At 35.2% G+C, this 14231-nt stretch overlaps 2 protein-coding genes across 4 annotated transcripts in view; both read left to right on the top strand.

Annotated features, from left to right (window-relative positions):
- The window catches only part of tcf3a (transcription factor 3a), an 88864-nt gene extending 84599 nt beyond the window's left edge, over positions 1 to 4265 (top strand). For 2 of the 3 annotated variants that reach the window (XM_073911920.1, XM_073911916.1), the window contains exon 20: positions 611 to 4265. The gene's annotated coding sequence lies outside the window, so the exon portion shown is untranslated. 3 annotated transcript variants of the gene reach the window in all.
- lingo3b (leucine rich repeat and Ig domain containing 3b) overlaps positions 1 to 14231 on the top strand; it is a 790077-nt gene that overhangs the window by 432915 nt on the left and 342931 nt on the right. The window lies entirely within an intron of this gene.

Below are 14231 nucleotides of genomic sequence, written 5' to 3'. Positions count from 1 at the left end.
TGTTACTGCATATCAAACCACTGAAACGATATAACTAGAGAAATCTCCACTGTGCTGAGCGAAAGCGCTGACTGACCAGCGCAGCATCGATGACGTAAGCGTGCCCAGGCCTGATTGTAGTGAGTGCGGCCCGTCGGGGGAGACGGGACGGTGCTTTGGCCCGGTTCAAGGCAACTGTACTGGGTGTGAGTACGGCCTTAATGCTTTTGCACCAAGAGCTTTATACTTTGTGCTTTAGATCATTAAAATAGAGTCCTAAATGTTACATTTCTTATCATGGGGGAAAAAAATGTACTTTAACGAAGATCAAAATGACTGGAAAATTACAACCAAAAGCAGCATTGGTGGCATAGCTGGAGCATCACTAGTTCTGGTGCGTTAATAATAAGAGTTAATCGAGGCAGAGCTTCCGAATTACATCATGGTGGTGCCCAGGGTGCAAAATAAACTGTAAGAAATTAGGATTCGTTTGAATGAAGTAATGCTGTATTTTTCTGAGTCATCATTTATTTATATTATATGAAGCCAGGCTTCATATGGCAAACAAAGGCTTCGCAGTGAGTTGAGTTTGTGAAGGAGTTTGTAATGTTGTTGTGTGTTTGCTCCACAGATGGTGATGTAAAGAAGCTCTCCGTCGACGTGGCCTTAATCTTCCTGTTCTTGTTCCAGAGTCACATTCTTGATTTATATATTATAAACAGATGTGTTGGAGACTCGCACACACACACACACACACACACAAACACACACACACACACACACACATATGATCATGGACCAGAGGAACAGCACTGACGGAGCCGAGCTGTTGATGGACAATTACTGTGTGCTGTTATATAGCACAAACACACACACACACACACACACACACACACACACACACATTTATGAGCCTCCGTGTTCAACGCCAGGTCAAGCTCAGCTGCCGAACACATTTCCTTCCTTTCTGCATCATATATTCAACTTCAGCTTTCTTTTCTACTGCTTTGTGTTTATGATGTGGAAAGAGGAGATCTTCAGTTTTCATACACGATGCTCATGCTGTCGGATCGCCACTATTACAGGAATCGCACAAAAAATGCTCATATTTCACCTCTAAAATCAATTATTAGGGATTATTCCTGAGGAAATGTAGTTATTTTGTGTAGCTTTCTAATATTTTCATGACAAAACACAATTGCTTCATAATTACAATAAATAAATGAATAATATTGCATAACAATATTAATGTTATAATACAGATTTTGCTTTATATTCGTGTATATTTTTAAGGCAAAACATTTTGCATTAAATTCACATGTGTATAATTCATAAAATAATACATTTTCATAACAGTGCAAGACTTTTGTCATGCATTGTGTTTCTAAACCTTTATAAGCTTCTTCAGTTGAACACATTGAGATATTTTGAAGGATGTTGGATTTCGGTAACCATTGACTCCCATAGTAAGAAAAAAAATACCAGTCGACTGTGACCGGATTCCAACATTCTTCAAAATATCTTAGTCGCTGATTCCTATAGTATTTTTCCCACTATGGAAGTCAGTGGTTACCGCATTCGAACAATGTTTTAAATATCGCAGTGGCTGACTCCCATTGTGGGAAAAAATACTATGGAAGTCAATGGTTACCGAATTCCTGCATTATTTAAAGATATCTTAGTCACTGACTTCCGTAGTAAGAACAAATACCATGGAAGTCAATGATTACCAGATGCAAAAGCTATAGTGTGTTTTTGTGACATTTGTGTCATTCTAATGCAGCAAAAAAAAAAATTAAATTGTCTTAAATTCTTCCTAAAACTATTAAAAACACTTTGCATTATGAATATTCATATGTCAGTTATGCTGATTTAAATAACTTAATACTGTATTGTTTTTATGCTGCATTTATTTCACATACTAAACGTACGTTAATTTCAAATACACACTTTTGGTTTTATCGATACAATGCAAACTTAAATGATAGATTATTTCAAATATGGTTTTAAAGATTACCAGCACCATATTCTACCAGAATCAAACAAAATACTCCTTTTGTTTATGATTTTCATTTTATTTTATTGTGAATTCTGAATGCATTCTAGTGCAACAAAACAGCAAATTAAAAAATAAGAATTGCCTTAAATTATTATTTAATGCAAAAATATAATTACACCAATAAGAAAATATTATGCGTTTTGAATATTCATATATCAGTTATGCTGATTTAAATAACTTTGTGACAGTGTTGTTTTTATACTGTATTTCACATACAATGTGCATAATAATCACACTTTTGGTTTGAACATTACTAATTGCTAATTATTATAGATTATTTCATATATGATTTTGATGATTCCCAGAACCATTGCAACCATTACTATTTTTATTTTTCATTTCATTTTCAATTCTGAATAGATTCCAATGCAACAAAACCACAAATTAAAAAAATAAAAATTGCTTTAAATTCTTATTTAAATGCAAAAATATAATTATACCAATATAAAAATACATAATATGCATTATGCATATTCATATTTTAATTATGCTGATTTACATAACTTTAGTTATGGTGTTGTTTTATAATGTATTACTTTATTATACACATTGTATGTGAAATTATTTTAAATAAACCATTTTGGTTTTAACTGTAATTATGAAATGTCATAATGCAAAAATCCTAAAAGCAAACTTACATTAAAGATTGAATCAAATATGATTTAGATAATAATCAGAAATATAATGTACCAGAATAAGACAAAGCAGACCTGCTTTTATTCAAATTTTTTGTTTTATTTTATTTTCAATTCTGAATACCTTCTAATGCAACAAAACTACAAATTATAAATTGCCTTAAATTCTTATTTAATGCAAAAATATTATTTTAACAATATAAAAAATATATTATGCATATTCATATACGAGTTATGCTGATAACTTTGTTATGGTATTACTTAACACACATATTGTATGTGAAATAATGTTAAAATCAAAAGTGTGTATTTGAAATTATGAAATGTCCCAATGCAAAAATCCTAAAAGCAAACTTACATTAGAGATCATTTCAAATATGAATTTAAGGATTATCACAACCACAATGTACCAGATTAAGACATAATGGACCTACTTTTATTCATATTTTCTGTTTTATTTTCAATCTCAATGCATTCAAATGCAATAAAACTACAAATTATAAAATAAAAATTGCTTTAGATTCTTATTTTATGCAAAAAAAATAATTATACCAATATAAAAAATATGCATTATGAATATTCATATATCAGTTATGCTGATTTAATTAACTTTAGTTATGGTATTGTTTTAATATACACATTGTATGTGAAGTAATTTCAAATACACAGATTTTTCTGAAATGTCCCAAAACAAAAATCATAAAAAAGTAGACTTATTGTTCATCAGATATGATTTTGATTATAACCAGAACCATATTGTACCAGAATAAGACATAATGGGCCTACTTTTATTCATATTTTCTGTTTTATTTTATTTTATTTTCAATCTGAATGCATTCTAATGCAACAAAACTGCAAATAAAATATGTAAAATATGCCTTAAATTCTTATTTAATGCAATTTTTTATCACCAGAACCATATACCATACATGTACCATAAAAACAAACAAAGCCTGCTTTTATTTATATTTTGAGTTTCATTTTAGGGTGAATTCTGAATGCATTTTTTGTGCGATTCATCAAATATCTGCCATCATCCACCGAAAGTACCAGAGCTTGTGTTTTTCCTCATGGATTTCTTAAGTATTGGGAAGCGCTGGATAATAATTTCTTCTTTTATTATTTCTTATTTTGTGTCATCAGTTAATTTTTAGATGTTCGCCAACCGAACCACACACACACACACACACACACACACACACGCACATGAGTTTGAGAGAATTGTCTCTTTATGCATAAGTGACTGAGTCTCCGATCATTTCATTTCATGTGTGTTTTCTGAACACATAATGAATTTGCTTTGGTTTAGCCTGAAGCTGGACTTTGATTTTGCGCAGAAACATAAATCACACACACACATTATAAACTAAATAGTACCATAGTTCCTCAGAAATTATTAGCGATTCATGCTAAAGTCGTCAGGGGTGTTTGTGCATTTCAATATCAACTCACCACAGAAATTTGCTGCCACTTTTTTGTCAATATTTCTACGCAGAGAACATAGAGAGAGAGAGACATTAGTGGACTTTGCAAAGGTGTCATTGCTCAGTTTTTTTTTTTTTTACTTCTTTTATAAAGTTCTGTTAAATGTTTGTGTTTACTTGTTTTTGTTATTATCTATGTTGATTTTAAATGTTAGATAAATGGCAAAAGCTAGCGCTGAAGAAGTATGCCAGGAACAAATTGTGTTTCATGTTTCTTTTTGTAACGGGAGAGCTTGGAAAAATGACTAGTGTTTTATTTGTTTTGTTAGAGATGCCAATTCTTTGCGTTCTCAGACAGAAATGTTTCTTATTTTGTTCATGAGGTGAATAATCACTGTGCAGAACACGTGCTCGGGGTCAACGCCGGCCCGAACTTTCAGCAAAGATGTTGTTTTATTTGGTAAAACAGGACTGAGTTAAAGAGAGAGATCACACTAAAATTAAAGTTCAGTCATTAATTATTCATGCTTAAGTCGTTCCAAATATGCAGGAGTTTTGTTTCTCTTTTTAGCACAAATTAAAGTGATAGTTTACGCAGTAATGAACATTTATTCACCCTAAAGGGTTTCCAAACCTGTATGATCTTTTTCAGTTGAACACAAATTAAGATACTTTGAATAATGTTGAAATTCACTAATTATTAACTTCAATAGTAGGGAAAAAATACTATGGGAGTCAGTGACTACCAGTTTCTAACATTGTTCAAAATATCTTAGTCAGTGTCTTTCATAGTAGGAAAAAAAATACAATGGAAGTCAATGGTTACTGGATTCTAACATTCTTTAAAATGTCTTAGTCACTGAAAAAAAAATACACCATGGAAGTCAATGGTTACCGGATTCTAACGTTCATCAAAATACATTACTCAATGACTCCCAAAGTAGAAAAAAAAATACCATTGAAGTCAATGGTTACCGCTCTAACATTCTTCAAAATATCCTTGTCACTGACTCGCATAGTAGGAAAAAATACCATAGAAGTCAGTGGTTACTGCTCTCTAACATTCTTTAAATCTTAGTCACTGTTTCCCATGGTATTTGTTTTCTTACTGTGGGAGTCAGCAGCTAGAGTATTTTAAATAATGTTTGAATGCAGTAATGCCATTGACTTCTATGTTATTTTTTTCCTACCATGGGAGTCATTGAGTAATATATTTTGTTGAACGTTTGAATCCGGTGACCATTAACTTCCATGTTTTGTTTTTTGTTTCCAATGGAAGTCAAAGATAACCGCGTTCTGACATTTTTCAAAATATCTTAGTCACTGATTCCTATAGTAAAAGAAATAAATACCATGGAAGCCAATGGCTACCAGATTCTAACATTCTTCAAAATGTTTTGGTCACTGACTACCATAGTAGGGGAAAAAAATAGCATGGAAGTCAATGGTTACCGTATTCCTACAATCTTCAAAATGCCCTAGTCTTTGACTCCCAGAGCAGGAAAAAAAAAACCATGGAAGTCAATGGTTACAGGATTCTAACATTCTTTAAAATATCTTCGTTACTGACTCCTATAGTAGAAAAAAAAATACCATAGAAGTCAATGGTTACCGGATTCTAACATTTTTCAAAATATCTTAGTCACTGACTCACTCCCTCAGTAAAAAAAAAAAAAAAAACAGTAGTCAATGGTTACCGGATTCTAACATTCTTTAAAATATCTTCATTACTTACATCCATAATAGGAAAAAAAAAATCATGGAAGTCAATGGTTACCAGATTCTAACATTTTTCAAAATATCTTAGACACTGACTCCTATAGTAAAAAAAAAATTAAAAATACCATTGACGTCAATGGTTACCAGATTCTGACATTCTTTAAAATATCATAGTCACTGAAAAAAAAAAAAATACTATGGAAGTTAATGGTTACCGCATTCTAACATTCTTCAAAATAACTTCTTTTGGTGTTCAACAGAATAAAAACATGTACTCAAACAGGTGTAAGTTGAGGGAGAATAAATGATGACAGAAAGTCAGTTTTGTGCGAACTGTCCCTTTAAGAGATTTTAGATGATATGCGAGAGCTCTCCATGGACTGCAGGAGTCCCAAAACAACTCCAGAACAGAACCAAAAACATCATCAAAACAGTTCATGTTATCAGTGCTTCAACCATTATTTAATGAAGCTATAAAAATACATTAGTGCTCAAAAATAACCACTTTATTTGACATTATCCTGCCTGTTCATGATAGCATTGTCGCGCTACTGACCTATAACTATCTGCACCTGTGCCTTGTTTACAAACTGCACACCACACATTAACACATTGTAAACAAAGTCATACTTCTATCGCATCTAAATGTGATTTCTACAGAGATGAGGACTCCTAGTATTAAGCTGCGGTCACCAGAGTTCTGTTAATTAAGATTATTAGACATTTTAAAAAGCAAGCGATTGCTCCATATTTTAAATTCCTGTCCAGAAAGGTCATGTTTTGATCTTCGATTGGTCTCACGCAGTCGAGTGATGCAATTTTGCAGGTCTGAGTTCACCAAGCTTGAACTTTGCAACGCAGTGAACTGGAAAACTTGATGTACGAACTTGCGTTTCCGGTCTGATGCATTCGCGTGCGTATGAATAGAAGTCTATGGGGAGAAAAGTCCAGTGTGACCGCAGCTTTACTTATGCAGCATTAATAATTAATAATCAGTCAAATATTAAACATTTGGAGGTGGGAATTTCAGCAGTGAAATGTCTCACTTCTGACCTCAATACGTTCATGAGATATGACTATTCAGCCTGATCTCACGAGGAAACGTAACTATTTTATGTTTTGCCAGTTTAGTGGTTGATTCAGTCGATTTTCAACAGGAGGCGTGGCACCAAACTCCGCCCCTAAACCCAACTGTCATTGGGGGAGGAACAAATCGTACGAATGAGATCGTACAAATTCATACAAAGTTACGAATTGCCGTGATGTAGCTTTGGAATATTTCATAACATTTCGTATCATTGTGGCTAAAACAATAAAAAAAGAAGAGAAAATGTTAGCTGCTATTATGGATATACGGCTGACGAGAAAATAAAATAACGTTATTGCACTATTAACAGCAAATATCATCTCAGAAATAGTGTTTATTTAATACTGTTCCAACTCGTTTTGTGCTGGAAACATGCTTGAAAGTTGATTTAAACCTTTTGCATAATGTAGCTCTCCGCTAATCTCGCTGAAGCAGAACTAGCTACCATCTGTGAAGTGACGTCAATTGAGAAATGTTCTTCGATCTGCAGTTAATGTGTTATTTCTGAGTATATTGTCTGGAGCGTAATGTTATTTAATCCAGAATATACAAACGCCAGTAATAATTATTATTAGCACGACACACAGAGCTTGTGTGAACATGCATCGTGGACTGCTATTAACGATTTTATTATTATTAAATCATTATTTTTGTAGTTTTTTTTCCATAAAATTAGGATTGGGCCACTGATGACACATGCAGTGCATCCCAAATCCACCGAAATTCTGAAGTGTGTATCCAATTTACAATTTACTATCCCCGAATGATGAATGGGAATGAAGTGACGTAACGGAAATGTGTTGGTCACGTTATAATGACGACATGGCGGATGTAGTCCCTTCGAATTTTATTAATGCTAATCACATGCATACTATATTGCATGTACTTTTCTAAATAGCTATAAAGATAATGATAAGGAATTTGTTTCTCACACAATTTAAAGCTACAGATGTTATTAAAACTGGAGTTTTTTTATAGCTGAATTCATTGTTTGATTGGATTACACTAGCTAGGTTCACTGGTCAGATGTGCCAAAAACGTATTTAACTGAGGACAATTTAAAGCTACAGACATTATTACAACTGCAGTTGTTTTTATTCCGCTACACTATCCACAATAGCTAAATTCATTGTTTGATCAGATTACACGAGCTGGATTCACTGGTCAGATGTGCTTGAAACGTAGAAAACTAAGGACAATTTTATGTTATAGACGTTATTAAAACTACACTAGTTGTATTCCAATACATTAAGTGCGCTAGCTAAATTTGTTGTTTGATGAAATCGATTACACGAGCTGGATTCACTGGTCAGATGTACTAAAAACGTATTTAACTGAGGACAATTTAAAGCTACAGACGAAATTGAAACTACAGTAGTTTTATTACTCTACACTAACTTCAATAGCTAAACTCATCGTTTGATTGGATTACATGAGCTGGATTCACTGTTCACATGTGCTATAAACATAGTTTAAACATAGAGGGCAGTTTAAAGCTACAGACGTTATTTAAACTACAGTAGTTCTATTCCAATACGTTAACTGCGTTAGACTAAACTTGTTGTTTGATAAGATCGATTACACGAGCTGGATTCACTGGTCAGATGTGCTATAAACGTAGTAAACTGAGGACAATTTAAAGCTACACATGTTATTAAAACTGCAGTCGCTTTTATTCTGCTACACTAACTGCGATAGCTAAATTCATTGTTTTATTAGATTAAACGAGCTGGATTCACTGGTCAGATGTGCTAGAAATGTAGTAAACTGAGCACAATTTAAAGCTACAAATTAATTAAAACTACAATAGTTTTATTCCAATATGTTAACTGCGATAGCTAAATTTGTGTTTGATAAGATTGATTACACGAGCTGGATTCACTGGTCAGATGTAAAAGAAATGTAGTGAACTGAGGACAATTTAAAGCTACAGACTTTATTAAAACTACAGTAGTTTTAATTCGATACGTTAACTGCAATAAGCTAAATTTGTTGTTTCATAAGATTGATTACACGAGCTGGATTCACTGATCAGATGTGCTAGAGACGTAAGAAACTGAGGACAATTTAAAGCTACAGACGTTATTAAAACTGCAGTCGTTTTTACTCCACTAAACTAACTCCGATAGCTAAAGTCATTGTTTGATCGATTACACAAGCTGGATTCACTGGTCAGATGTGCTAGAAATGTTGTAAACTGAAGACAATTTAAAGCTACAGACGTTATTAAAACTGCAGTCGTTTTTATTCTGCTACACTAACTGCGATAGCTAAATTCATTGTTTGATTGATTACACAAGCTGGATTCATTGGTCAGATGTGCTAGAAATGTAGTAAACTGAGCACAATTTAAAGCTACAGACGTTATTAAAACTGCAGTCGTTTTTACTCCACTACACTAACTCCGATAGCTAAAGTCATTGTTTGATCGATTACACAAGCTGGATTCACTGGTCAGATGTGCTATAAACGTAGTAAACTGAGGACAATTTAAAGCTACAGACGTTATTAAAACTGCAGTCGCTTTTATTCTGCTACACTAACTGCGATAGCTAAATTCATTGTTTTATTAGATTAAACGAGCTGGATTCACTGGTCAGATGTGCTAGAAATGTAGTAAACTGGGGACAATTTAAAGCTACAAATTAATTAAAACTACAGTAGTTTTATTCCAATATGTTAACTGCGATAGCTAAATTTGTGTTTGATAAGATCGATTACACGAGATTGATTCACTGGTCAGATGTGCTAGAAATGTAGTAAACGGAGGACAATTTAAAGCTACAGACTTTATTAAAACTACAGTAGTTTTAATTCGATACGTTAACTGCAATTAGCTGAATTTGTTGTTTGATAAGATCGATTACACGAGCTGGATTCACTGATCAGATGTGCTAGAGATGTAAGAAACTGAGGACAGTTTAAAGCTACAGACGTTATTAAAACTGCAGTTGTTTTAATTCCACTACACTAACTGCGATAGCTGAAGTCATTGTTTGATCGATTACATGAGCTGGATTCACTGGTCAGATGTGCTATAAACGTAGTAAACTGAGGACGATTTAAAGCTACCAATATTATTAATACGACAGTTGTTTTAATTCTGCTACATTAACAGCGATACCTAAATTCATTGTTTGATTGGATAAATTACACGAGCTGGATTCACTGATCAGGTGTGCTAGAAACGTAGTAAACTGAGGATGATTTAAAGTTACAGACGTTATTAAAGCTGCAGCGGTTTTTATTCAGCTACACTAACTGCCTACTTGTAGTATTTATATTCTGGTGCAATTATGTGCCGTTTTTGATGATGTTTTGGATCATCTCGCGACCCTTACTCTATTTAAGGTCATGCTGGGTGGACACCAAATGCGTCTTTAGTTAAAATTAAGTCAATTACATACAAAGTCAATGCAAATAGAGCCTAATAATCACTCGTAGTGCGTAACATTATTTGGCGCAAGCTTGCGAAATTGGCCTCAATACTGTCTAAGTTCAAATAATTAAAAACATTACACATCCTTTAAGTAAACTAGGGTTTACCAATGGGTGTGAAGCGATGCTCATGTGATAATAACAACATGGCGGATGGAGATTGGACTAAAGTTGGTTTTATATTCTCACATTCGGACTTCCTCCTCACTATAATTTCAGAAAAGTAGACTTGCAAATTCTGAAATCATACTATCACCCAATGACCATCAGCATTGCTCACAGTCGGTATTAAATAGTATCAATGTTGTTTTGAAGTCATACGATTTCAGACCCAAGATAGACCGTTTTAAAGCATATAAACAATAACAATGGTCCTAACAAATTTCCTGTATTGCATTTTTAATTTTCATAGCATCCAAAAAAAGCAAGTGGTGCTCACTGCAGAGCCGCTTAGGCAGAGCTGAGCTCCAGCTCCTCCTTCCTTGCACTTCTTCTACGATTGATGTCACTGAGGGTTGGGGTTTAGGGTGGATGTACGCATTAAAACGCTTATTGGAAGAGGAGTTGGAGCTCAAGCTCCCCCTCATTGGAGCCCAGGTGGCTCTGCAGCGAGCAGTGTCTAAAAAAAAAGTAGAAATGTTGATAAATATTCCTATGGCAGGTGCTTTAACGAGAGGTTATGATTGAATTGCCTCATGTTAAAGTTATTAAATAGTTTGACAACAAGCAGGACATATGTATGGGCCACTGACATCACCTCATTGAAATAGTCTAATCAAAGTAGCATGGTAAACGTCGGCGCCAGTGGTGTAGTAGTTAGTGCATCGACACATGCACTATGGTGCTCACGGTGACCAGAGTTCGATTCCCGCCTTTCGGTCCTATGCCGATCCTTCCCCTCTCTCTGCTCTGCATGCTTTCCTGTCAATAATCTGTACGATCCTATACATTAAAGGTGAAAACCCTGAAAAGATAATGAAAAAAGTAGCGTGGTAAATAAAATAGGGAGCGTTTCACGTCAAAAAAATGAACAAATGTGCGAATATTAAACCAACTGTACCTCAATTAAGTGTGGCACATCTGAATTTCAAGTTCGAATAACAGCTAGTGTCATTTCCCCCTGCCAACAAACATCCGACGAATGGTTAACGTGACTGTTTTCCTCAAATAACAGCATTAATGTTGTGATGTAATTAAAATATAATCAGTTAAATAGATTCAAGCAATTATTAAGTTGTTCAAGCATAAAACGAGATTGCCGTTTACACTCGAGGATCAGCAGACGAGCGCTGAAACTCCATACTGGGGGAAAATAAATGTTCATGTCTTAAAGACGTGAAGCAGAACAATGCCATTTAATGCAGTGCTTCTTGTACATTTTAAGACCCTCTGTATAATCTATATCCACCATAGAGTCAACATCATTGATCTTTAAAGAAAACAGACCATACACATGGTGACTTTATAATGTTAAACAGTTATCGGAAGTGCTAGGTTACTGTAAATTAAGAGTCCTTCAACATAGACCCTAATGAAAACCATTACACATCACATGAGTAAACAAGTAGAGCTAGTAAGAGAGCTCTCGGATTTCATCTTAATTTGCGCAGTGTTGTTCTCATAGGTTTGGAGGACTTGACGATGATTAATTAATGACAGTATTTTATTTTTCGTGTGAGCTCTCCCGTTATTCTCGCTGATGATTTTGTGTTTGTTAGTACTAACCTCGTGTTTGTGTGAGCTCTGGAGGAGAGATGCCTTCCTCATTCTCGGCTGCGGGAGTGAGTTTGTTCCAGTGCCTGATCGCGCTCGTCTGGACTCAGTTTCAGGTTTTTATTCTGACGTCACGTCTTGTGGCTCCGACTTGAGAATATTTTATAAAATTCACATCGAGAGGGACGTGAGAATTCCAGATGTATGTTACGTGAATTCTTTGCTCCTCAGAGCAAATAAAGTACTTTCTTTGTAATCACGGACGCGTGTGTGTCATTATTTCCGTGCGTCTTGTTTTTATGCGATTGAATGATAATCAAACTTTCTATCCGTAAACTCTATTTCCTTCAGCCTAGTCTCTTTATTCATCAGGGGTCACCACGGTTGAATGAACCACCAACTATTCCATGTTTATGCATCCCAATCATCACAGATACTGCAGAAGACCTACTGGAACCCGCATGGAGCCAAGACTGAGAAATTAGTCAAGTTTGGTATTAGAGAAATCATGGTTTGGAGTTCATTCAGTATGGAGAGATCTGCAGAGTGGATGATCAACATCAACAGTCTGAGGTATCAAGACATTTGTGCTGCCCATTACATTACAAACCACAGGAGAGGGACAATTCTCCAGCAGGATAGCGCTCCTGCTCATACTTCAGCCAAGCAGAGAAGGTCAAGCTGCTCCAGGATTGGCCAGCCCAGATATGAACATTATTGAGCATGAACAAGGAGGCATTGAAGATACACAAAGACTCTTGATGAACTCTGGGAGTCCTGCTGAACGCTTTTTTTCTTCATTCCAGATGACTTTATTAATCAGTGATTTGAGTCATGTCAGAGATGTATGGATGCAGTCCTCCAAGCTCATGATGGAGTCAGACACAATATTCATTCTGTCTCCACTGCAGCAGGACTTTATATTCTATACTGGACATTATTTCTGTTCAGTGATGAGACTTTAGTCTGAGCAGAGTCAAATCTTACTGTCCTAATCAAATCATTCAAAATCAAGGCATGATCATATTTTATTGTGCTGAAATAAGCAAAATCTAGAGGCCTTTACCTTTCATATAAGACACTTCTGATAATAATGATCAACTAGAAGACAAGATATTATGCGCTGTTCATTAAACTTGGATAGACGACAAGACTTTTGTCAGGTAGTGTACAGATAAACATTAAAATGATCAATTTGGCAGGTGATTTGTGTAAAACTGTAATACCAAAACTATTTTGTTATCTCAAATTTAATCTTAAAATATTTAGGCTCGCTGGCAAAGAAATGTTTTTATTGTATTTGTATACAAATTATTCGATGTGAAACTAAAACATCGAGGTAAATGAATTATGTAATTTAACATTATGTACTGAAAGAATATAATAAAAGTTATATTGATTTTATTATAATTATTACATTACAATCTGTACACACACACACACACTAACTGGCCACTTTATTAGGTACACCCGTTCAACTGCTCGTTAATGAAAATTTCTACTCAGCCAATCACAAGGCAACTAGGCATGTAGACATGGTCAAGACGATCTGCTGCAGTTCAAAGCGAGCATCAGAATGGGGAAGAAAGGGGATTTAAGTGACTTTGAACGTGGCATGGTTGTTGGTGCCAGACGGGCTGCTCTAAGTATTTCAGAAACTGCTGATCTGCTGGGATTTTCACGCATGATCCTCTCTAGGGTTTACAGAGAATGCTCCAACAAAGAGGAAATCTCCAGTGAGCGGCAGTTCTGTGGGCGCAAATGCCTTGTTGATGCCAGAGGTCAGAGGAGAATGGCCAGACTGGTTCCAGCTGATAGAAAGGCGACAGTAACTCAAATAAGCACTCGCTACAACCGAGCTCTGCAGAAGAGCATCTCTGAACACACAACACGTCCAACCTTGAGGCGGATGGGCTACAGCAGCAGAAGAGCACACCGGGTGCCGCTCCTGTCAGCTAAGAACAGGAAACTGAGGCTACAATTCACACAGACTCACCAAAACTGGACAATAGAAGATTGGAGAAACGTTGCTGCTCTGATGAGTCTCCATTTCTGCTGACACATTCGGATGCTCGGGGCAGAATTTGGCCTCAACAACATGAAAGCATGGATCATCCTGCCTTGTATCAGCGGTTCAGGCTGGTGGTGGTGGTGTAATGGTGTGGGGGAGATTTTCT

This window comes from Danio rerio, chromosome 2, assembly GCF_049306965.1.
Source record: "Danio rerio strain Tuebingen ecotype United States chromosome 2, GRCz12tu, whole genome shotgun sequence".
Classification (NCBI taxonomy): domain Eukaryota; kingdom Metazoa; phylum Chordata; class Actinopteri; order Cypriniformes; family Danionidae; genus Danio; species Danio rerio.
This window is presented reverse-complemented; position numbering and strand designations above follow the sequence as displayed.